Source organism: Procambarus clarkii, chromosome 94 (assembly GCF_040958095.1).
Source record: "Procambarus clarkii isolate CNS0578487 chromosome 94, FALCON_Pclarkii_2.0, whole genome shotgun sequence".
In the NCBI taxonomy this organism is placed as follows: Eukaryota; Metazoa; Arthropoda; class Malacostraca; order Decapoda; family Cambaridae; genus Procambarus; species Procambarus clarkii.
The window spans coordinates 5,160,465-5,182,782 of NC_091243.1; the positions used below are offsets into that span (position 1 = coordinate 5,160,465).

The window sequence follows — 22,318 nt, forward strand, 5'->3', positions numbered from 1 at the left end:
CGAGTGTTAAGGTGTACCGAGTTCTCCTCCCTCTGAGAATCTCCTCTAAGCTTCAAGAGTCACCAGCTGACGGCCAGACATGTTTACCTCAGCCATGTTAGCCAACCCTATCGACATTTGTGCTATTCTCTGCTCCTGCAATATATATATATTTTTCATAGTGATATACATTTTTGAGTAGATTATGTCAGGTTTAGTTAAGAAATTTAGCTGATTGTTACTCACATGTATCTGGGGTACCTTTATAAAGTAAAACAATTCAATAACAAATGAGCTGTGTTGTTCATGTTGTGGATCAGCAGGAACTTGTCACTTGTCACTCTAGTATAGATCATTTCAATTGGTGTTTGTAAAGCAAGTACAGAAATATACATTTTTTCGTGTTGTATCATTCTTATAATAATTTTAACATCAATTGAAAATCAAAAATATTTTGACATCGAAAACAAATAAAATGTCGCATAACAAACATATACAAATATGAATATATTTGTGTATACACAAATATGCATAAAAAGAATAGTTTTAACATTATTTCCTAAATACAAGTCTGTTGGAGTGTTGGTAATATATTTGTCTGTGAAATTATGTACCATTTTAATTTTATACAAAATATTTCCTTGTATTCCTGACAACTGCAGCTAAACCTTGTTCAGTAATTATATAGGCCTATTATGCATATATCACCTCAATATTGCTAAGTTGCATGTGTGTTGTTATTATTGAAATGTTTGAAGTGAATTATAGCAAATTACTCTTAAATATTTAACGATATAACCCAGCATGTAATTAATAATATTAAAGCCACATAGTATCCAGCAGTGGTGTGATGACGGGCGATGCAGGAGGGTTGGCACGCGTGCGACAAAGGAAGGCCCCACTGCCTGGCGTCGCTTAACACCCCCTTTGATTTATCACTATTTCTTGCCTCTACTGTTGAAGGCGCTATATCGCTCGTGATCACCATTACAAGAGCCCGAGCGCCTGGCAATCATGGTAAGTTTCCTCGTACCCAGTGATGACAAGCGACAGTAAGGCCAAATAATCATCTCGGAGCCTACCATTATCCGCCCCCCTAAGCTTGCTGTCAAGTGAGACCGTATTTACAACCTTTCCTCTCTCCAAGATTTGTAATGCGTTATTTCTCAAACTGTTGTATCGTTATTGTCTAATGAATATTGAATCATTGGTATAGCATTCGTGTTGTTGTGAAGAGAGATAAGCAGCTCTGACCTAGTGACTGGCCAGGCTCTAGACGTGAAAGCTGCAGTGCTCTTCTGTACTAAAGTCAATATAAACACTTGTTCATTTACATACGAGTTGTTTCGTCAGTAAAGACAAAAGTTCAGAAATGGTCAGGAAGCTTCTAGCTAGAAGCAATACATCTCTGTATTTTATCATGTTTGGTGTCTAAAGAAAAAATATATATTTATATTTTCTATACTATAATTTCTGAGACACTATGTGGGAATATAAATTACCATCTACTCTTCCGTTGAAATAAACATCCCATTCACCTGGACTGTATGAGTCTCGAACTGCGGACCCCACTTAAAGGGTCCGCTATAGGAACTATTTGGGAAATAACGTAATTTTTCAAATGTTTTATTTTGAATTGGAAGTATTGAATTTTTTAGATGGTTGATGTTTCCTGCTCCAAACAATGACTCAAATATTGTGACAAGAAACACTGGTAGTTTCTGATAATATACCTATTGTTGGAACAGGAAGCTTGTTAGTTATAAATGTCCCCTAGCCTAAGATAAGGATACTGTGCGAGTTTCCATCCAATTATTGGCCAGATCCAGATATGGGCTGCTTCCTGGGGTGTGTGTGTGTGTGTGTGTGTGGAAAAAATAATTAGTAGTTAGCAACAGTTGATTGATTGACAGTTGAGAGGTGGGCCGAAAGAGCAGAGCTCAACCCCCACAAGCTCAACTAGGTGAATACAACTAGGTAAATACAGCTAGGTAAATACAGCACCTTAAATTAAATAAAATACCTTGCAACACAATCCTAATGCTATACAGAAAATGTGAAAGAGAAACATATTAAATAACATGATAAACTTTTATGACTTTCCAATGAACTTCAATTTCCCAAACACTGGACTCTGATAAGACAAGTATTCGTGAAAGCCACACACTTGGCCCCAAATGCACGCTGGCAGCAAAGAAGAGGAATTGCAGTGCCAGCATGATAGCACTAGAAACCTCAGGATCAGAAGATGGCTGTACACATTAAATAATTAAAGCCACCATCACAGTAAAATAACCCTTCAGCTGTGCATGTCAAACAGGGGCAATTGTGCCATATCTGGCCACGTTGCACGAGTCAAAGGGATGATATTGAGTACCATGTAAGATTTCCCGTGCATACACAGGGCTCATATTTGCTTCATAGGCCTCCAGTTAACAGATGGCATGTTGGAGAAAAGTTTTGAGCAGGCCTCCTGAGAGTGAGGGCTTATTATTGAGAAGAGAACCACGTGTAGTGCATGCTGCAGCAGCTCACAGCAACGCAATGCAGCTTGTGCCCATAGTATCAATTAATATGGATGAAATAAATAATTAACTGTGATCATTTTGCATTGATAGTGCCATAAATGATTGATAAAGACTATGTACTAGTACAAGGTTCTGATATCATTGAACACTATGCTGGTTATGATGTTGACAGCAGAGGCAGATATTCACAGCCACAGTTTTGTGCATCTATGCAGCATGAAACATGACCTTGTGTTCCTCTAGAAAATAAATTTGTGGAAAGTTATTCATATTCATGATTTAGTGACATGATTGATACTACACAATTATCAGAATTAGGTTTTGTCACTATGAGGACAAAGTTTTGACAAACATACAGCCCCCACTGTCCTCTTGAATCATCATCTAACAGGGAGGGAAAGAGGATTTCACCTCCTCACCCTCTGCCTTATGCACAGGATGTTAGGCCAAAGCAGTCATCAGACAGGAAGCTGTCAGAGAAAAGTACACAGGTGTGAAACCAAAACTGTCACTCATCCTGCACTAAACTAAACACTGCAATCAAGGAGTCTCACACTTAGCTGGCAAGGTGGCAACTGAAACAAAGTTAGTCTCAAACAGAAATACTGTACGTGAAAACAACTCCATGACAATGAAAGATAGCAAAAAAAACAAAAAACACTCTTGGAACTACAAAATGTCTCGGACCCCAGTCCAAAACTGAGCCAGAAGAGAGAGATTCAACTTCCAAATCTCATCTAGGAAGCCATGTGAGGAAGCATTGGAAGACTTGAATCCTTACTCCAAAGATGCACACAAAAACTGTGGACTCCAAGACACTTCTATGACAAGAGGTAGCAGCACATGAAACACCTATGATGCCTCCCCCCCCCCCCACCTAAAAAAAAACTGCCATAACTTTGTAAATGGAAAATGGCAAGTTAAAATTAACTTGCACAGAGTAAACTGCAAAACCCTAACCCAATCAAATGAACCAAAACATTTGGAAATGTAGCTGAAGAAGACCCAAGGAGGCATAAACTGACAAGAGTAAACAAAAAAATTCTCCCTCTTCTGTTAAAAATAAATATAAATACAGTACTGTACATACTGTAAGTGTAGTTTTTTTTCCTATATTATTATGTCTGAGAAGACCTTAACATTACTTATTATGCAGTATTTTATTGCACTTTCAATTTTTTCTTAAATTAGGCTACTGTATCTCTGTAATGTGTTACCTATATTGGGCTATCTTCGTACTGTATATCTACAAAGATAGCTAGATCGTAAATATTCAGTTTTCACTTTTTAAGGTAATATTTAGACAAAAAAAAGTAACATTCAAAATGCTATTGATATGTGGTACTATACAGCATATCCATTATTATATGGTTTTTATTTTGTTCGTTGTTGTTTCAGGTAAGTCTTCCTGCATGGGCAGTGCTTCAACAGGTAAGACGTATCAGTAAGCCTGTGTTATTGCTTGTTCATAATTGTTAATCTCCTCCATTTATAGTCAAGGCCCCAGCCCTCATGAGAATGTATTCACAGTAAATTTAGTTATTAATAACTTATTTGTCCAGAGAATGTTGGACTATCCAGAAAGAATGACACTCCAAAATAACAGAACAAGTGAATACTTTAATAATCTAATGATATTTCACCCCACTATACCAAATTAATCACCAGTTCCAATGTACATAATAGTCTGGGGTGAAATGATATTGTAGCAGGGAGCCGAGCGGACAGCACGCTGGAATTGTGATCCTGTGGTCCTGGGTTCGATCCCAGGCGCCGGCGAGAAACAATGGGCAGAGTTTCTTTCACCCTATGCCCCTGTTACCTAGCAGTAAAATAGGTACCTGGGTGTTAGTCAGCTGTCACGGGCTGCTTCCTGGGGGTGGAGGCCTGGTCGAGGACCGGGCCGCGGGGACACTAAAAGCCCCGAAATCATCTCAAGATAACCTCAAGATAGCATATGATGGTATTTCAACTACTACTCCACAGAGAAACACACTAAGATACTGTACTTTAAGCCTGGGGTAATGCTGTGGACATGTGCCTATCTAAAATAGGTATAAAATACTTAATTCTGTCAACAAACTTCTACTACGAATTAACAGAATTCACTTCGGTAACTATCTATAACAGGGTAGACTATGCTAGGCAAAAATAAGTGTACTTAAAGGTGTAATAGGCAGCTTAACCAACAACTGCTGCTCATCCCAGTGTAAACAAGGAACTGAACTGAAGGTCCTTTGATCAGCCCGTACTCTAAAGCAAAGGCCCAAAGTCCATTCCATTCACCCACCATACCCCCTGTTTTCCTGTTTATGAATGAAAGACGGTTTACATACGACTAGCAACTGATGACGTCCGAAGACTTCCGGAACAAGTGCTTCATTGACAACTTTTGTTCGAACTACAATGCTGTAAATGCTTCACCCACATATTAAAAGTACAAATATTCGCCAACAGAACCTAAACACCTAACCTAACCAGTGCCTAAATATGCACAATATACTAATATATAATAATATTAATTTATAGTTGAGAAAAGTTCTGCTTTGAATGAACAGAATGTTAAAATTGACGAATGGGTCTTTGGGGTCGATCGCTGGATAGAATGGAATTGGTCTGAGGACGGTTGCCTCGATACATCGGTAGATTTCCTGAGAAGCTCTGCCCACATTGTGCTTGTGCCATTTAAGGGTTTCAGTGGCAACACACACTCGCCCCACATTTTGCGACCAATTTGGCCTAGGTTCCTGTCCTGGCCGGGGAGGATTAACTAGGCACCAATCCTTAACTGTATGCCTCTGTTCATCAAGCAGTGATTGGGTACCTGGTTCTTAAATAATTGGTGGGTCATATTCCAGGTAAACTAGTGGGTAAGGCTCACCAGGAGCTATGTGATGGGAAAGCTCTCAGCCTGCCAACAGGAGTCGGCAGTTTTCTTTTCGTATACCCACCTGTATAAATTTTAAGTGAAAATAGAATGATTAAGTAAGTGATTATTGGAAATTCCAACATAGGATGACTCGTTTTTAGCCTCATCGAAATGCTATAATGTAGTGAAGGACCCAGATAAAGAGTTGGCTTTATTTAATAGTTTGTTTGCTTAATCAAACATAATATTCAAAGCTTGGACAGAGGTTATCATAAACACTTTGCTTCCTCCATTGTTAAATTATTTTCCACAAGAACAATATAAATTTGAAAGTCATGATTGTGTTGAAAAGGAAAGTTCACGATTCTTGTGGTGCAGTGTTCAGTGCAGCCTGGTCACAGCTGAAATGTCTTGAGTTTATTTCCTGTGACAGTGGAAGGCAGTGGTCCCCTTTCACCTCGGGCCTCTGTTCACTTGTCAGTAAAGTGTTCCTGGTAGTTAGACAACTGTTGCAGGTTACATCCTGGGGATGGTCAGTAGTTGGCCTGGAGATCTCTCCAAGTCTAACAGGCTTCATGTGCCCAATTATGGGAAACAAACCATTGTGCAGGGCACTGAGCTTAGTGTATATAGTCAACCAGAGAAAGTATATGATCCCAAGTTCTACCTTGCATGCTTGCCATTTGGTCATATGTGCAAGAGATATTTCCAATTTTCCCATCTTATAACTGTTTGTATTCAGTCATATTAAATGCTGTTGACTTTATCTTGGGAAGATTTGCTACTTAAACTTTAATTGATCACTAAACAACAATTGTGGAATATTGTAGTCAACTTCAGTCAATGATTGGTACAGTGTTGGGCATAGGGGAAAAATGACTGGTTGGTGGAGGGTCACTGGTTGGTGGAGGGTCACTGGTTGGTGGAGGGTCACTGGTTGGTGGAGGGTCACTGGTTGGTGGAGGGTCACTGGTTGGTGGAGGGTCACTGGTTGGTGGAGGGTCACTGGTTGGTGGAGGGTCACTGGAGGGTGGAGGGTCACTGGTTGGTGGAGGGTCACTGGTTGGTGGAAATAAAAATAACGGAAATGCTTCGGCAGACACAACTATCACAAGCAAGGAAAACAAGCATAAGCAGGAAGATCTAAGAAATAGAACAAACGTTGAAGCGATCATATGAGTGAGGAAATGGAATTGGAACAGAAAGCTATACAAGAGATAAGGAAAAATACGAAATATTTTTTCACACACTCAAAATCCAAATCCAAAACCTCGACCAGTATTGGACCGTTAATTACAAATGAAGGTACGTACACAGAGGACAACAAAGAGATTAGTGAAATTCTAAGAAGCCACTATGAGGCTATGTTTAGCACACCAATAAACAACATGAAAGTTGATGACCCAGACAGCTTCTTTATGAATGACATTCAAGCTGCAGATAATATAACGGATATTACCACAAACTCGGAAGACTTTAAAAGAGAAATTGACAATATGCCTATGCACTCAGCTCCTGGGCCTGACTCGTGGAATTCAATATTCATAAAGAAATGTAAAGTACTAGTAGCGAGAGCACTCAGCGTAATATGGAGAAAGAGCCTGGATACAGGGGAGATACCAGCAGCACTTAAATCTACAGATATAGCTCCGTTGCACAAGGGGGGGGGGAGTAAAGCCTTGGCAAAAAATTATAGGCCAGTTGTAGTAACATCACACATAATAAAAGTGTTTGAAAGAGTGATTAGGAATCAAATTTCTAGTTTTATGGAAAACAATGAATTGCACAATCCAGGACAACATGGATTTAGAGCGGGAAGATCCTGTCTGTCACAGTAACTCAACCACTATGACAAAATCACAGAAGCCCTAGAAGAAAAGCAAAATGCAGATGTTGTATACACAGACTTTACAAAGGCGTTCGACAAATGTGACCATGGGGTGATAGCTCACAAAATGAGGTCAATGGGAATAACTGGAAAAGTAGGACGCTGGATACTCAATTTCCTGTCGAACAGAACACAAAGAGTAACAGTCAATCAGATAAAATCGAGTCCAAGCTATGTTAAAAGCTCTGTACCTCAAGGTACAGTCCTTGCTCCGCTACTGTTCCTAATTCTCATATCTGATATAGACAAAAATATACGGCACAGCTTCGTGTCGTCCTTTGCAGATGACACAAAAATCAGCATGAAAATTACCTCTGCTGAAGACATTGAAAAACTACAAGCAGATGTCAACAAAGTTTTCGATTGGGAAGCAGAAAATAACCTGTTTAACAGTGATAAATTTCAGGTACTCGGGTACGGCAAAAATGAGGATCTGAAACATAATACAGGATACAAAACACAATCGAATCTGCCCATAGTAGAAAAACAGCATGTCAAGGATTTGGGAATAATGATGTCCGACGATCTAACGTTTAGGGAGCATAACCAAGCAAATATCGCGTCAGCCAGAAAAATGATCGGATGGATTGCGAGAACTTTCAAGTCCAGGGATCCCATCACAATGGTTGTACTCTTCAAGTCACTTGTGTTGTCCCGTCTCGAGTACTGCTCAGTACTCACTTCCCCCTTCAGAGCAGGAGAGATTGCTGAAATAGAGGGAATACAGAGAACATACACGGCACGCATAGACGAGATAAAACACCTAAATTATTGGGATCGTCTCAAAGCTCTCCAAATGTACTCTCTAGAAAGGAGACGAGAGAGAGATACCAAATAATATACACATGGGAAATACTGGAGGGTCAGGTCCCACATCTACACAGTAAAATAACAACGTACTGGAGTGAACGATATGGAATAAAATGCAAGATTGAACCAGTGAAGAGCTGAGGTGCCATGGGCACAATCAGAGAGCACTGTATAAACATCATAGGTCCGCGGCTGTTCAACGTCCTCCCGGCGACTATAAGAAATATTGTCGGAACAACCGTGGACATCTTCAAGAGGAAACTGGACGGTTTTCTAAGAGAAGTTCCGGATCAGCCGGGCTGTGGTGGGTACGTGGCCCTGCGGGCCGCTCCAAGCAACAGCTTGGTGGACCAAACTCTCACAAGTCGAGCCTGGCCTCGGGCCGGGCTTGGGGAGTAGAAGAACTCCCAGAACCCCATCAACCAGGTATCAACCAGGTGGAGGGTCACTGGTTGGTGGAGGGTCACTGGTTGGTGGAGGGTCACTGGTTGGTGGAGGGTCACTGGTTAGTGTTGTTGTGGAGAGTGTGTGGCTGGTGGTGGTGTTGGGGAAGGTAGGTAGCTGGCAGTGTGAGTGTGGGGTAGGGTCAGTGGTTTATATGTGGAAGGGTGAATGGATTGGCTCCAGGGAGAGGTCGAGAGAGAAAAAAGTGGAATTATTTGACTGGTATCGACTGTTGGGATTGAGTGGAGGTGTATCCGGGTTGTGGTGTTTGGGAGGCCAGGAATGGTCATTCATGAGGTCTTGGCTTGTCAACATGACGCCGTCTCCACACATGTGTGTGTGAAAGTAGCAAATTTCATTAACTCATAGTTTTAAATAACACTGGCTGGTGAGCGATGTTGACTGGAGTGAGACTTTGTGTTTATTCTTTGGTATGCGCTTAAGAGCACCGCGGCGTAGGGACGAGAATAGCATACGTTGATGAGGTCGTGTTGTGAAGGCTGCATGCCTCTCCCGAATACAGCTTCCTCTTATTCCTATTTTGGTGCGTTTAATAATTTTACAATAATTTATTGTATTTGCATATAATGATTACCATAATACAAGTTTACACTTCATTTCACGGTGGCTAGCTGCACCACAAACTGGGTGTACATGAAGGTATGCGGCAAGGTGGCAACTCGTGCTGGTGAGTTCGGGGTGTGTCTCCAGTGTGTTTGTCAGTATCTCTCTACTTCTTGTGGTGGTAGGGCGCCATATTCCCTCCTGTTATTTCCTCAGCCGCTGCGTTATATGTAAAGTTAACTCAAAATCTAGTGACACGCTCAGGGATGGGTTTGTCCAGAGGGGAATATGTGACTGGCCGTTCCTAAAATGGATGCCAAGTAACCTGAGCTTACGCAGGCTGATGCTGAGAGTGTTAAGTGTGACCAGGACAGCACACTACTGTTACTTGCTGGTGCAAAGTGTCTGGACATGGAGTGTTTTGGCGTATGTGGTGAAGGTCATAACATCCTTTCCCTCCACTCCTAAGTCAGGAACTTGATACAGTGAGACGGTGGCTCTTGTAATTAGCAAGTGATAATGACAAGTGTGTTGGGAGCGCGGCTGTAGCCTAGAGATTTTGGCGTGTGTAATGTCTGGTTTCTTGCGCAGGGGGAAGAATTTGAGAGAGAAGTTGCGGTAATGTAGTGATTTCAACGCAGGTGGTAGCTGTGATCCCAGTGAACTGCCACACACAGCTAGGTGCGGCTCGCCAGCTTTCTCCCGTCTATCTTGTCCTCTTCCTAGCCATGTAGACATTTGTTAGGCACAGTGCGCGCACTTTATCGTGTTGATATCGTATGGAGGTTCCGCTGACCGATATCCTTTTGGTGAAACGGGTGAAACCGTTTTGTCAAACTGTTTCAGACGAATTCATTTCCATCAGAAAATATGAAGCGTAAGACATTTATAATGTATACACCAGTGACGTTGGCCACACCCTCTTGTCAAGTCCGTTTTACAGCACTTGGCTCTGGCCTAAATTCCACATCAATCAGTGCTCTCAGTCATCTAGAAACAGTGATTAATTCATAGTTTTCACTGGTCACACTACCTTGCTAAAGTGAATAAGCAACTTGTAGAGGTCATTGTGTGCTTTATTTGGGGAAACACGGGTAAACTAAACCCAATTTCTCTGCTTAAATTATGTTTTCCTCCTTGAGTTATATAAACTATAATGAATAACTTTGATTCACGGAATTTGTCATAGTCTTCAGAAATGTGTTGACACACCCCCAACAGGAGTGTGTAATATTAAATTAATTCTATCTTGCAAATTCTTCAGTCAACTGAAGAACATATATTATTATTATGTATATATTGGGTACTGTACTTGTCAACAAGGCAGAAATCGAGAAACCCGATATATTAATTAATATATCGAGAAACCCGATATATTAATTAATATATCGAGAAACCCGATATATTAATTAATATATCGAGAAACCCGATATATTAATTAATATATCGAGAAACCCGATATATTAATTAATATATCGAGAAACCCGATATATTAATTAATATATCGAGAAACCCGATATATTAATTAATATATCGATTAATATATCGAGAAACCCGATATAATATCATTCTTTGGAGAATACTTTAAAAGTGTCTGTCACTGACAAGCGTTTCAATATATAGCTGAAATGTGTGTGTTAGGATTGGTTAAAATAGTTGTTTGTGGAGGAGCACTGGTTGTGCTGTACGGTAGTTGTGGTAAGGTTGGTTGTGTGGTTGGAGGGTGATGGTAAGGTTGGTTGTGTGGTTGGAGGGTGATGGTAAGGTTGGTTGTGTGGTTGGAGGGTGATGGTAAGGTTGGTTGTGTGGTTGTAGGGGGGTGGTAAGGTTGGTTGTGTGGTTGGAGGGTGGTGGTGGTAAGGTTGGTTGTGTGGTTGGAGGGTGGTGGTGGTAAGGTTGGTTGTGTGGTTGGAGGGTGGTGGTGGTAAGGTTGGTTGTGTGGTTGGAGGGTGGTGGTGGTAAGGTTGGTTGTGTGGTTGGAGGGTGGTGGTGGTAAGGTTGGTTGTGTGGTTGGAGGGTGGTGGTGGTAAGGTTGGTTGTGTGGTTGGAGGGTGGTGGTGGTAAGGTTGGTTGTGTGGTTGGAGGGTGGTGGTGGTAAGGTTGGTTGTGTGGTTGGAGGGTGGTGGTGGTAAGGTTGGTTGTGTGGTTGGAGGGTGGTGGTGGTAAGGTTGGTTGTGTGGTTGGAGGGTGGTGGTGGTGAGGTTGGTTGTGTGGTTGGAGGGTGGTGGTGGTGAGGTTGGTTGTGTGGTTGTAGGGTGGTGGTGGTGAGGTTGGTTGTGTGGTTGTAGGGTGGTGGTGAGGTTGGTTGTGTGGTTGTAGGGTGGTGGTGAGGTTGGTTGTGTGGTTGGAGGGTGGTGGTGAGGTTGGTTGTGTGGTTGGAGGGTGGTGGTGAGGTTGGTTGTGTGGTTGGAGGGTGGTGGTGGTGAGGTTGGTTGTGTTGTTGTAGGGTGGTGGTAAGGTTGGTTGTGTGGTTGGAGGGTGGTGGTGAGGTTGGTTGTGTGGTTGGAGGGTGGTGGTGGTAAGGTTGGTTGTAGGGTGGTGGTAAGGTTGGTTGTGTGGTTGGAGGGTGGTGGTGAGGTTGGTTGTGTGGTTGGAGGGTGGTGGTGGTGAGGTTGGTTGTGTGGTTGGAGGGTGGTGATGGTGAGGTTGGTTGTGTGGTTGGAGGGTGGTGGTGGTGAGGTTGGTTGTGTGGTTGTAGGGTGGTGGTGAGGTTGGTTGTGTGGTTGGAGGGTGGTGGTGGTGAGGTTGGTTGTGTGGTTGTAGGGTGGTGGTGAGGTTGGTTGTGTGGTTGGAGGGTGGTGGTGAGGTTGGTTGTGTGGTTGGAGGGTGGTGATGGTGAGGTTGGTTGTGTGGTTGGAGGGTGGTGATGGTGAGGTTGGTTGTGTGGTTGGAGGGTGGTGATGGTGAGGTTGGTTGTGTGGTTGGAGGGTGGTGGTGGTGAGGTTGGTTGTGTGGTTGGAGGGTGGTGGTGGTAAGGTTGGTTGTGTGGTTGGAGGGTGGTGGTGGTGAGGTTGGTTGTGTGGTTGTAGGGTGGTGGTAAGGTTGGTTGTGTGGTTGTAGGGTGGTGGTGGTGAGGTTGGTTGTGTGGTTGAAGGGTGGTGGTGAGGTAGGTTGTGTGGTTGTAGGGGGGGGGTGGTAAGGTTGGTTGTGTGGTTGTAGGGGGGGGTGGTGAGGTAGGTTGTGTGGTTGGAGGGTGATGGTAAGGTTGGTTGTGTGGTTGTAGGGTGGTGGTAAGGTTGGTTGTGTGGTTGGAGGGTGGTGGTGAGGTAGGTTGTGTGGTTGTAGGGTGGTGGTGAGGTTGGTTGTGTGGTTGTAGGGTGGTGGTGGTGAGGTTGGTTGTGTGGTTGTAGGGTGGTGGTGAGGTTGGTTGTGTGGTTGTAGGGTGGTGGTAAGGTTGGTTGTGTGGTTGTAGGGTGGTGGTGAGGTTGGTTGTGTGGTTGTAGGGTGGTGGTAAGGTTGGTTGTGTGGTTGGAGGGTGGTGGTGAGGTAGGTTGTGTGGTTGGAGGGTGGTGGTAAGGTTGGTTGTGTGGTTGTAGGGTGGTGGTAAGGTGTGTAGAGACAGGCCTCGGGCTACCTAGACCCTACTGCTCTCATAGGTACGTTGGTCCTGTTCTCCGCTCTGCTTTCCTTTGAAAATATCTAGCGTCACATTTTTATTAATTTTTTTAATTTTGATAGTTTTGTGTTTTTGTTTCTTCTTCGTATTCATTATCACTTGAACTGAATTCCTCTCTGAAATCAAGTTCCAATAAGTTTATTGTGGTATAAATACACACAAAGGGTTGAGGTTTCTCAAGCTAAAGATATGTATGATGGTCAGGGTAAGTAGCTTTGAAATAAAGATATATTAGTATCTATTACTTCAAGCTTAGCCTAGCCTATCTTGAACTTAAAAATAAGCAAAACAAACTCACTCACTCTCTCTGTCTCTGTCTTTTTTTTACCTGCCTGTACTGCAGCAGACCAGGCGGGAGACATTTACTGAGTGGTTGTTGTTGTTTAAGATTCGCTCCTTGGAACAAAAAACTCCAAGTAGCACGGGCTATGGTGAGCCCGTAGTGGACTTTTTTTTTCCATGAGTGGTGTTGGTACACACGGGCAGAGATGTTACCCTTGTGCCCTCTTAGTTTAATGCTCACCATTGACAACAAAGGTCAGCCATGTTGGTTGAGAGGAGTACCACATTCTTTTCAAAGACGCCTTCCCAAAATATGCCCATATTTTATCTATCGTTTTCATGTGTTTATTCCTTTAAAAACTACTCAAGTTGATTTAAACAAACATTTGGTATATTTGAGTTGTCCTGCAAGAGTGATTAGAATGAGAAATGAACAAATCCACAAGGGCCGTGACGAGGATTCGAACCTGCGTCAGAGAGCATACCAGACGCTGTCTTAATCGACTGAGCTACAACATGGAAAAAGAATTATAACCAGAAATTCTATTGAATTGGATCCTGCAGCCTCTCCGAGACACAAACCAGGATTTTACACAATTCCCCCCATGCACTCGAGCTATGTCAATAGGCCGTTCTACCTCTTCGCCCTTCATTACACATTTGATACATCACGCTGTTGTGATTTGCGTATGCCGAGTGAGAAACTTTATTCTTAGCAACTTGTATGAGTCACTACAATAATGGCTGCACTAAACAAGTATACAACAATTTAAGGCAAACTTACATTTTTGGCATAAAGTGAGAAGCATTTAGATTATAATATGAAGGGTGATGTGTATTGGAGAAACAAAGTGTAGCGTTCTATTATAGCAGGAAGACAGATATTGGCGGCGTCTGGGATGCTCTCGGGCGCAGGTTCGAATCCTCGTCACGGCTCTAGTGGATTTCTTCTATTGACATAATTTATAGGCGAGACTGAGGTTTGCTTCGTGCTCCCGACGGGTCCATGGAGAGACAGGAGCCGTGCAGGAACACCTGTCTCTTGTCAGACAACAACCCGTGTTGCCAGCGTCAAGAAACTGCCGGACTTAAAGTGCCCTTACTCTAACCTATCACAGGACCTAAACCAGCAAATGGGACTGTGTCAATTTCGCGAGCCGCTACCGTTTTCTAGTACGGCCATTTTAGGCCTCGGGTAAAGTATGTGTCAAAATGCTTGGCTGTATTAGGAGGACAGATTGTAGAGAGGCACACCCGATCCTCCTGCTTCTTGCCATATAGAATCTTGAAACTATTTAATTGTTTGTGTTAGCCTTCTTCGTCTTTCTTTGTGTCTTTTCATCTTTTCAGTTATCTTAGCCTATTCCATTTATCCATCATTATTTTTGATATACCTGTTGTCAAGAAATTAGAGTTGGTTCGTTAAGGAGGGCTTGCTGAAGTCATATTGCTGTTATCTTCTTGATGTTATCTTGAGATGATTTTGGGGCTTAGCGTCCCCGCGGCCCGGTCCTCGACCAGGCCTCCTTTTTGTTACACATCCCCAGGATATGTGCCCGTAGCAGCTGTCTATCTCCCAGGTACCTATTCACTGCTAGCTGAACAGGGCATCAGGGTGAAAAAAACTCTGCCCATTTGTTTCCGCCTCCACCGGGGATCGAACCCGGAACCTCAGGAATACGAATCCGAATTGCTGTCCACTCAGCTGTCAGACCCGTAGGTTGGAGACTTGACGAATCACTGACTTCGTCGTGTATTTGGGGGGGGGGGATTGATTGATAAAGATTAAGCCACCCAAGAGGTGGCACGGGCATGAATAGCCCGTAACCCGGGGGGGGGGGCTTGTTACCTGAGCGGTGCAGGAATAGACATTGTTAGGCACTGCCTCCCCGTTATAAGTGCTGTTGATTGTTGCAAGCTGGCCAGTGGTTAGCAGCAAGGGGAGGGTGTGGTTGTGCTCGTTGTTGATGCTTGAACCTCTGCCACCACCACCACCACACCCAAGGCTGCTGTCGGTCGGTTATAGAGATTTGATGGATATTGTGTGCAGGGGTTGAGTCAAGGCGGTGTTTGTTAACTTGCAAGTGACTGCTCCTCCTCACTGCTGGCGTAACGGTCGCTAGTTCCTCAAACTGGTGTCTGGCTGTCACGTGATGCCCCCCCCACTCTCTCGTGGAGGCCAGTTGTTGGATGGGCTGGTGACATGGTTGACCTCACCAGCTGTGTCACCAGGGCCAAGATTTATGTGGTATGACCCATTCCGTTTCAGGAACGACACCTTGTATTGCGCCAGTGATAACCGACTCTGACTGCCTTGTTGCAATACCATTGACGGTCTTGTAATTATTGCAATATAAAAACATCGGATGGTGACCAATGCAAGCTCGCTGAGGGCACTAGCCAGCCGCGTGTGTGACCAGAAGGATTAATATTGAGTCATCCGTGATCAGAAGCGTGTGATCGTGTCTAGTGTTAGCTAGTAAGTGCTAAAGTGTGTGAGTGCGTGTGTTGAGGGATCAAGTAAGGAAGTGATCGCGTGCAGGCGAGGGCTCCTGCAGTTGTGTGCAACATCATTGCCTGTGGCAGGGATCACCACAACCACCGCGCGCACCACTCACAGACCTGCAGCGCCAGCACCACCACCTCCACCACCTGCATGTATTAGTGATGTGAGTATTGACTTGGGTTTATGCAGGATAATTAAAACAGCAGAAGGCCTATTGGCCCATACTAGGCAGCTCTTATTTATATTCCTCCAAACTCATTAATATATAATTATATATGTGTGTATATCACGAAAATAAACACGTGATTAAGAATGTGACAATGTCAGACCACGGAGGAAAAATGAAACAGGAAATTTCCTTAAGTACTTTCGTATATTAAATACATCTTCAGAAGGTCAAGATGTATTTAATGTATCTTGAAGGTATCAAGATGTATTTGGACCTTCTGAAGATGTATTTAATATACGAAAGTACTTAAGGAAATTTCCTGTTTCATTTTTCCTCCGTGGTCTGACATTGTCATAATTATATATGAATGAAACACTCCATGGATCTTATGTCTGATTTGTTGCACAGTAATTTGTTCCATAAATCAACAGCCCTATTTCCAAATAGTGTTTATCCAGGGCTTTCCTAAATTTAAATATATCAATTTTTCGAAAATCGGGACCAGGATTCACGAAGCAGTTACGCAACTTCTTACGCTCAAGATAACCTCAAGAACGTGTACAACTTTCCTCAATCTTTGACGGCTTTGGTTACATTTATTAAACAGTTTACAAGCATGAAAACTTACCAATCAACAGTTCTTATTGTTATAAACAGCCTCCTGGTGCTTCGGGCTCATAAACTGTTTAGTAATTGTAAACAAAGCCTTCAAAGATTGAGAAAAGATGGACAGGATCGTAAGTGCTTGCGTAACTGTTTCGTGAATCTAGCCCCCCCCCCTGGTACCTAATAGTTTGTACTTGTACAGTACAACTATTCCATGCTACATTAAATCTGATTTCCTTGTGATCACTTTCCTTCTCTTGCTTCCCATTTGTTACTTGTCTCCCTGATAAATAACATGTCTAAAATTCAATTTTCCTGTGTTCTTTATTATGTCTTCTAAGGAAGCAATCAACAAATTGTAAAAGAAAATCTTCAGCATGCCTTCCTTTATTATTCAAAATGTCTTCTTCTGGTCACCTATAACACATTGGTAGACCTATAGGCCCCTAGTTATTTCTTTCCATGAATGTTTAGCTTCCGTTTTGTTGGCGTTTGGTGGCCTATATATAACTCCTATTATTATTTTCATTAAATTATGTATATGCATATATGTGGATATATGTAGACGACGGGTCGCAATAACGTGGCTGAAGTTAACACAAGCGACTGGATAATGGGTCCAGGATGGACTGGAACGTCGTCGTCTCCTGTTCTGGTGTGTGGTGTGGTCAATAATATAACACATTTATACATATATACATACATGCATGCATGTGTAAAACTTGAGTGGTCCCCAAGTCAATATGCATCCCAAAACTCTTGACCTCTGAAGGAATCGAATCCGTCGGCCAGGATTTCCATGTCCCCGGCAGTCCAATGCATTCAGCCCGTCCTCCTAATGTTTCCCATTGTCAAGAAAACTGTCAAATTAAAGTGTCCTCTCCTAACCTATCAGAGGACCCAAAACAGAAAACGGGACAGTACGTCACTTTTCGCGAGTAGTTTCCATTTTCTACTATGACTAAATTTTGGCCTTTTGTAACGCATACGATCGAAATGCGACGTTCTTTGAAGGACGACAGGTTGGGCTTGAGACCTGCATGCACCCAACACCCGGCAGCACTCGTGGCATTATTGAGCCACAAATGTCATCAAATCACTTGAATGGCTTGGGGACCACTCAAGCTTTACGCGCACTTGATACTCATGCTGAAGTGATTTGATGAAATATGTCCTATACTGCCATGAGGGTTGTCGGGTGTTGGGACAACCCGTTCTCGCACTTTCGTATAGTCAATATTGACTTATTAAATACGTGCATATGTGACATACTAAGCATACTACTTTACCTTGAAAAGCTTCATAGAAAACACCGACCTTACCTAACCTTCTTAGTATGTTAAAATAAGCATCTTATTGCTTCGTAATTACAATTATTACTTAACCTATTATAGGTATAGGTTAAGTAATAATTATAATATATATAATTATATATATTATAGGTATAGGTTAAGTAATAATTGTAATTACGAAGCAATAAGATGCTTATCTTAACATACTAAGAAGGTTAGGTAAGGTCGGTGTTTTCTATGAAGCTTTTCAAGGTAAACATAACATACTAAACATACTAGTCACATAGGCACGTATTTAATAAGTCAATATTGACTGTAAGAAAGTGCGAGAACGGGTTGGTTGGGGGCATTTAGGCCTCTGTGAGACTTCTCAACACGTCTCTCTATCTCTCTCTCTTCATTGTTTATTTTTCTTGATTTTTTATTATTTCTAAGTACAGTTATTGGTGTTTTTTTCTAGCCTGATTAATGTATTCACTCCATAATTTGCTGCCATCATACAATTTATTGGATAATATTTTACGAGGTCCCAACCCCTCTGCAATTTCCTGTCCCAAACAAGGACGACAGCTGGGTGTTCATTCTAGCCCTACTGGCTCAGAGATGTACCATGACTAGTCCAGAGTACACTACAAACTGAACAAAGAACGACAAACCAACATCGGTTATCCAGCAAAGATATTGTACCAGATTGACCTCAAAGGGTATGCAGTCAAATTTCGAGTTAATTTAGCGTACTGTTAACTCCTTTTCTGAGGGTTTGGGAAGCATTTAATGCGAGCAAATGGCATGTTAGCAATATTTAATAGTTATCCACGTTGAAAGCATTAGTTAAGGTAACTATCATTGTTACCTTAACTAACGGCCTTGTTCGGTCGTTCACACAGACGGTGTGGCGTGCATTGCCGGCCGGTGGTGGTGGCGGCACGATGCTCTTAAGGTGATCAGTATATACTGATAGTGTGAAACTGCTAACGGTTTACGGGCTATTCATGCCCATGCCACCTCTTTGGTGGCTTAATCTTTATCGATTAATATGCTGACGGTGTTGTCGGACGGGGGAGACATCTCCCGTCACGCAGGGTGCAGTCGCACCTCCGCAGATCTCCAGTATCAGCTCTTGATACTGGTAATGGCTCCAAAGGGCCACCACTTACGGGCTATTCATGCCCGTGCCACCTTTTGGGTGGCTTAATCTTCATCAATCAATATGCTGACGGTGCTGTCAGAAGTGAGGTTGCTCTAGGTGTAAAATAAGTGTCTCCTAGTGTGTCTCAAGATAACCTCAAGATAACCTTAAGATAGTGCCTAAGTTCAGTAGTGTTGCAATGTGTTGTGTGGTGCCTCTTCTTTTGGTGGTTTTTGGCCGCTGTGCTGCTATGTGCCTCCCACCGGACGTTCCTTTAGCCTGGAGCTGTGTAACGCAACAAATTTCATTATACATTAAAATGGGTAAACATTGGTTTGGCAGTAGTCGTTGACGAACGGATCAGAAGATTGTTAAATGGCCTCATTGATCCAAATAGTTTAGTAAGCTTTATACGTTATTAACATACATTGGCTGATTAAAAATAGTTGTAGAAATGATTTGCCTTGCAGAGCTTGTAGTTCCGAGCCATGTTGTGATGTAGTAGTTAGAGTATGCGCGAATTGTCTGCTTGCTGCTCCCACACAGGCTGGCCACACTAGCCTAGGACCTCGTGTCTGCTTGCTCCTCCCACACAGGCTGGCCACACTAGCCTAGGACCTCGTCTCTGCTTGCTGCTCCCACACAGGCTGGCCACACTAGCCTAGGACCTCGTCTCTGCTTGCTGCTCCCACACAGGCTGGCCACACTAGCCTAGGACCTCGTGTCTGCTTGCTGCTCCCACACAGGCTGGCCACACTAGCCTAGGACCTCGTGTCTGCTTGCTGCTCCCACACAGGCTGGCCACACTAGCCTAGGACCTCGTGTCTGCTTGCTGCTCCCACACAGGCTGGCCACACTAGCCTAGGACCTCGTGTCTGCTTGCTCCTCCCACACAGGCTGGCCACACTAGCCTAGGACCTCGTGTCTGCTTGCTGCTCCCACACAGGCTGGCCACACTAGCCTAGGACCTCGTGTCTGCTTGCTCCTCCCACACAGGCTGGCCACACTAGCCTAGGACCTCGTGTCTGCTTGCTGCTCCCACACAGGCTGGCCTAGGACCTCGTCTGACTCACCCCTCGTGTTTTCGTGTTGATATTGGTCAACGCCCGCGTGAGTCACTTACCAGTCCTGCCTCGGGAGATGTGTTATTGTTGATGCTTCCTGAAATTAAACTAAATTCCTTATTAAAGAAAATTATTTTACGATCTATTCTTAAGTTATTCCAGTGACCTATACCTCTTAACTAACAATGTTTTTGGAGTTGTCTTTATTAGGTTTGCAGTTGATTATAATAAATTATCTGAAAGAAGTTGAATTCTAATTCGTAAGACTGTTCCAACATAATACTTAGTGTTTAGCTGATGTTTGCAAAACTTTCCTTGGAGCCTGGAGGCTCTTGCCTAAATATAGCTTCAGAAGAACACTTGGGCCCTTTTGTATAATGCGACACTACCAAATATATGCTAATATCCTATATAACGGTGGATTGTTTCCCCATAAAAAGCACATCTGAACTACGCAGTTCCTTTAATAAAGGAACTAAACTGGAGCTGAAGGTTAATTTCAATTAAGATGTCGTGAGCTGAGGGTTAATTTCAATTAAGATGTCGTGAGCTGAGGGTTAATTTAAATTAATGTGTCGTGATATAGACTTAAGAAGAAAGGAATAGTGCTGCAGACTTGGTCTGTGCGAGCCAGGTCCTAGTTATTAGTCCCAAATTCTCGACACTCCTTTTATCGATGCAACTTTATCATGATGGTTTGGTAGTTTGAACCACTTGTCAGCAACTGTTACCAACTTGTGTTGATGTATATTCTTTCTTAATCAAAATTTGGCCAGTTTGAAACTATTATTGCTATTTGTTTTATAATAATAAATTTGGTAATTCGCAAGTGTGTTACTCCACACATGTTCTTAATGTTCGGGCATGTTCTTAATTCTAATTTTCGCCGGAATACGACTAGCCACGTCGTTTAACTACTAGGTACCCATTGACTGCTGGGTGAACAGAAGCATACAGTTAAAGATTGGTGCCTAGTCAATCGTATCCGGGCAGAATAAGAACCCAGGGTAAAAAGCTTGCGAAGCACGGGACGAGTGCCGTACCACTGCGCCATGGGGACTGCTTATCTTATCTAGTGTTCACCTGTTGTTATAGATTCGGCTACTCAGAACAAGTTCCAAGTAGCACGGGCTATGGTGAGCCCGTAGTGGACTTACCTGGCACAGGAGCGAGGCTGTGTGTGTAGTGTTCACCCTTTCCATGGATGTTATAGATGATTTCCATCATACTAGACGGACGCACTAGTGTTTGATTCTAGTGTTAATGTGATGGAAACTGTGTAGTTTGTAATAAGTATGGAGGTGCGGTAGCGTCTCCCTGCTTATACTTTATATGTACTGTGCATGCGTTCGTGCATCATAATCTGTGTAGGAAATGCCTGCTGAGAATATATATATTTAACCATCACAAAGACTGGTCGCGGTAACCGCTTTCTTGCAAATAAATGGTTGGTACCGTAACCTTGACGATGGGGCTACATCCTAGGGAGGTAGTACTGGTGTTATCGGGCCGGACCGCAAGGGGGCGGGTTACATGTGAATTACAACCCGCCCCCTTTTTCACAGGAATACGCCTCGCATTTCCTTACAACAGTCCACCAAAATAGCCCATTTTGTGTGGCCTATTTCAACTGAACGGTTCAGTTATAAGTTTAGGAAGACGTGAGCGTGTGTGTCATCTTCGTGGATGCTCTCCAATGCATTACCACCATTTTGTGTTAACTAGCTTATTTATTGACACTCTGAGAGCAAGTCAAGCTGATTTGGCATCTCCTCCGCCTCCATTCCGCCTGGAGGGACTGACGTCAGTAGGGAGCCAAGAGGCGGTCATTGTCCGACTGAGAGTGACCGAGAAGTGAAGAAAGCGATAATTATGGCTGGCTGAGAATATTGTCAGTAGGTGAAGAGGTGGTGGTCATGGCGGTCAGCTGGGAGGAGTGTTTGTGTTGTGTATACGTCGGCTGGATGTGGGTCGCCGTCAGTGAACTCACGGCGCACTGATGGTAATCTTGAGCATGGTATTTTATCAAATCGCCTCATTTTGAGGCGATTTGATGTGAGCAACATAAACGTGAACAAGCCTGAATGGTCCCCAGGTGTATATGCAACTGAAAACTCCACACTCTCAGTTGCATATCCCCAGTTGAGTTTTCAGTTGCATATACGCCTGGGGACAATTCAGGCTTGTTCGCATTTATGTTGCTCACGTGGCCCCAAAAAATGAGGTGATTTGACAAAATACCATACCCAAGATTACCATCAGTGCGCCGGCGGGATGATGGGGAAATAGCCTCGGCTACCATCATCTTTTGTCCGGTCGTGTGATGGTCGAGCGGTTAAGATCTCTTGTACACCAGTTGCATAGTGCTCCTGGCAGTATGGGTTCGAGTCACTTCTGGGATGTAGAGTTTTCAGTTGCATATAAAGGTATGTATATATATTCCTGTATTTCCTTGATAATGTGTTCAAACACGAAAACGTTCGGAATTTTCGGTTCATTTTCCTAGTGGATACTTACGCATCCATTGTTGAGTAGGAAATGACGGGGGGACAAAACTAGTCTCTCAAATAGT

The 22,318-nt window shown here is 43.1% G+C and overlaps 1 protein-coding gene across 3 annotated transcripts in view; it reads left to right on the plus strand.

The window, feature by feature from the left end:
- The first annotated feature begins 820 nt into the window (after positions 1-820).
- Positions 821-22,318, plus strand: part of brun (trafficking protein particle complex subunit brun) — a 125,652-nt gene continuing 104,154 nt past the window's right edge. For 2 of the 3 annotated variants that reach the window (XM_045729356.2, XM_045729360.2), the window contains exon 1: positions 821-996. The gene's annotated coding sequence lies outside the window, so the exon portion shown is untranslated. Of the gene's footprint in view, positions 997-15,228; positions 15,650-22,318 lie in introns of those variants that run through there. The other variant, XM_045729357.2, reaches the window with a different exon arrangement.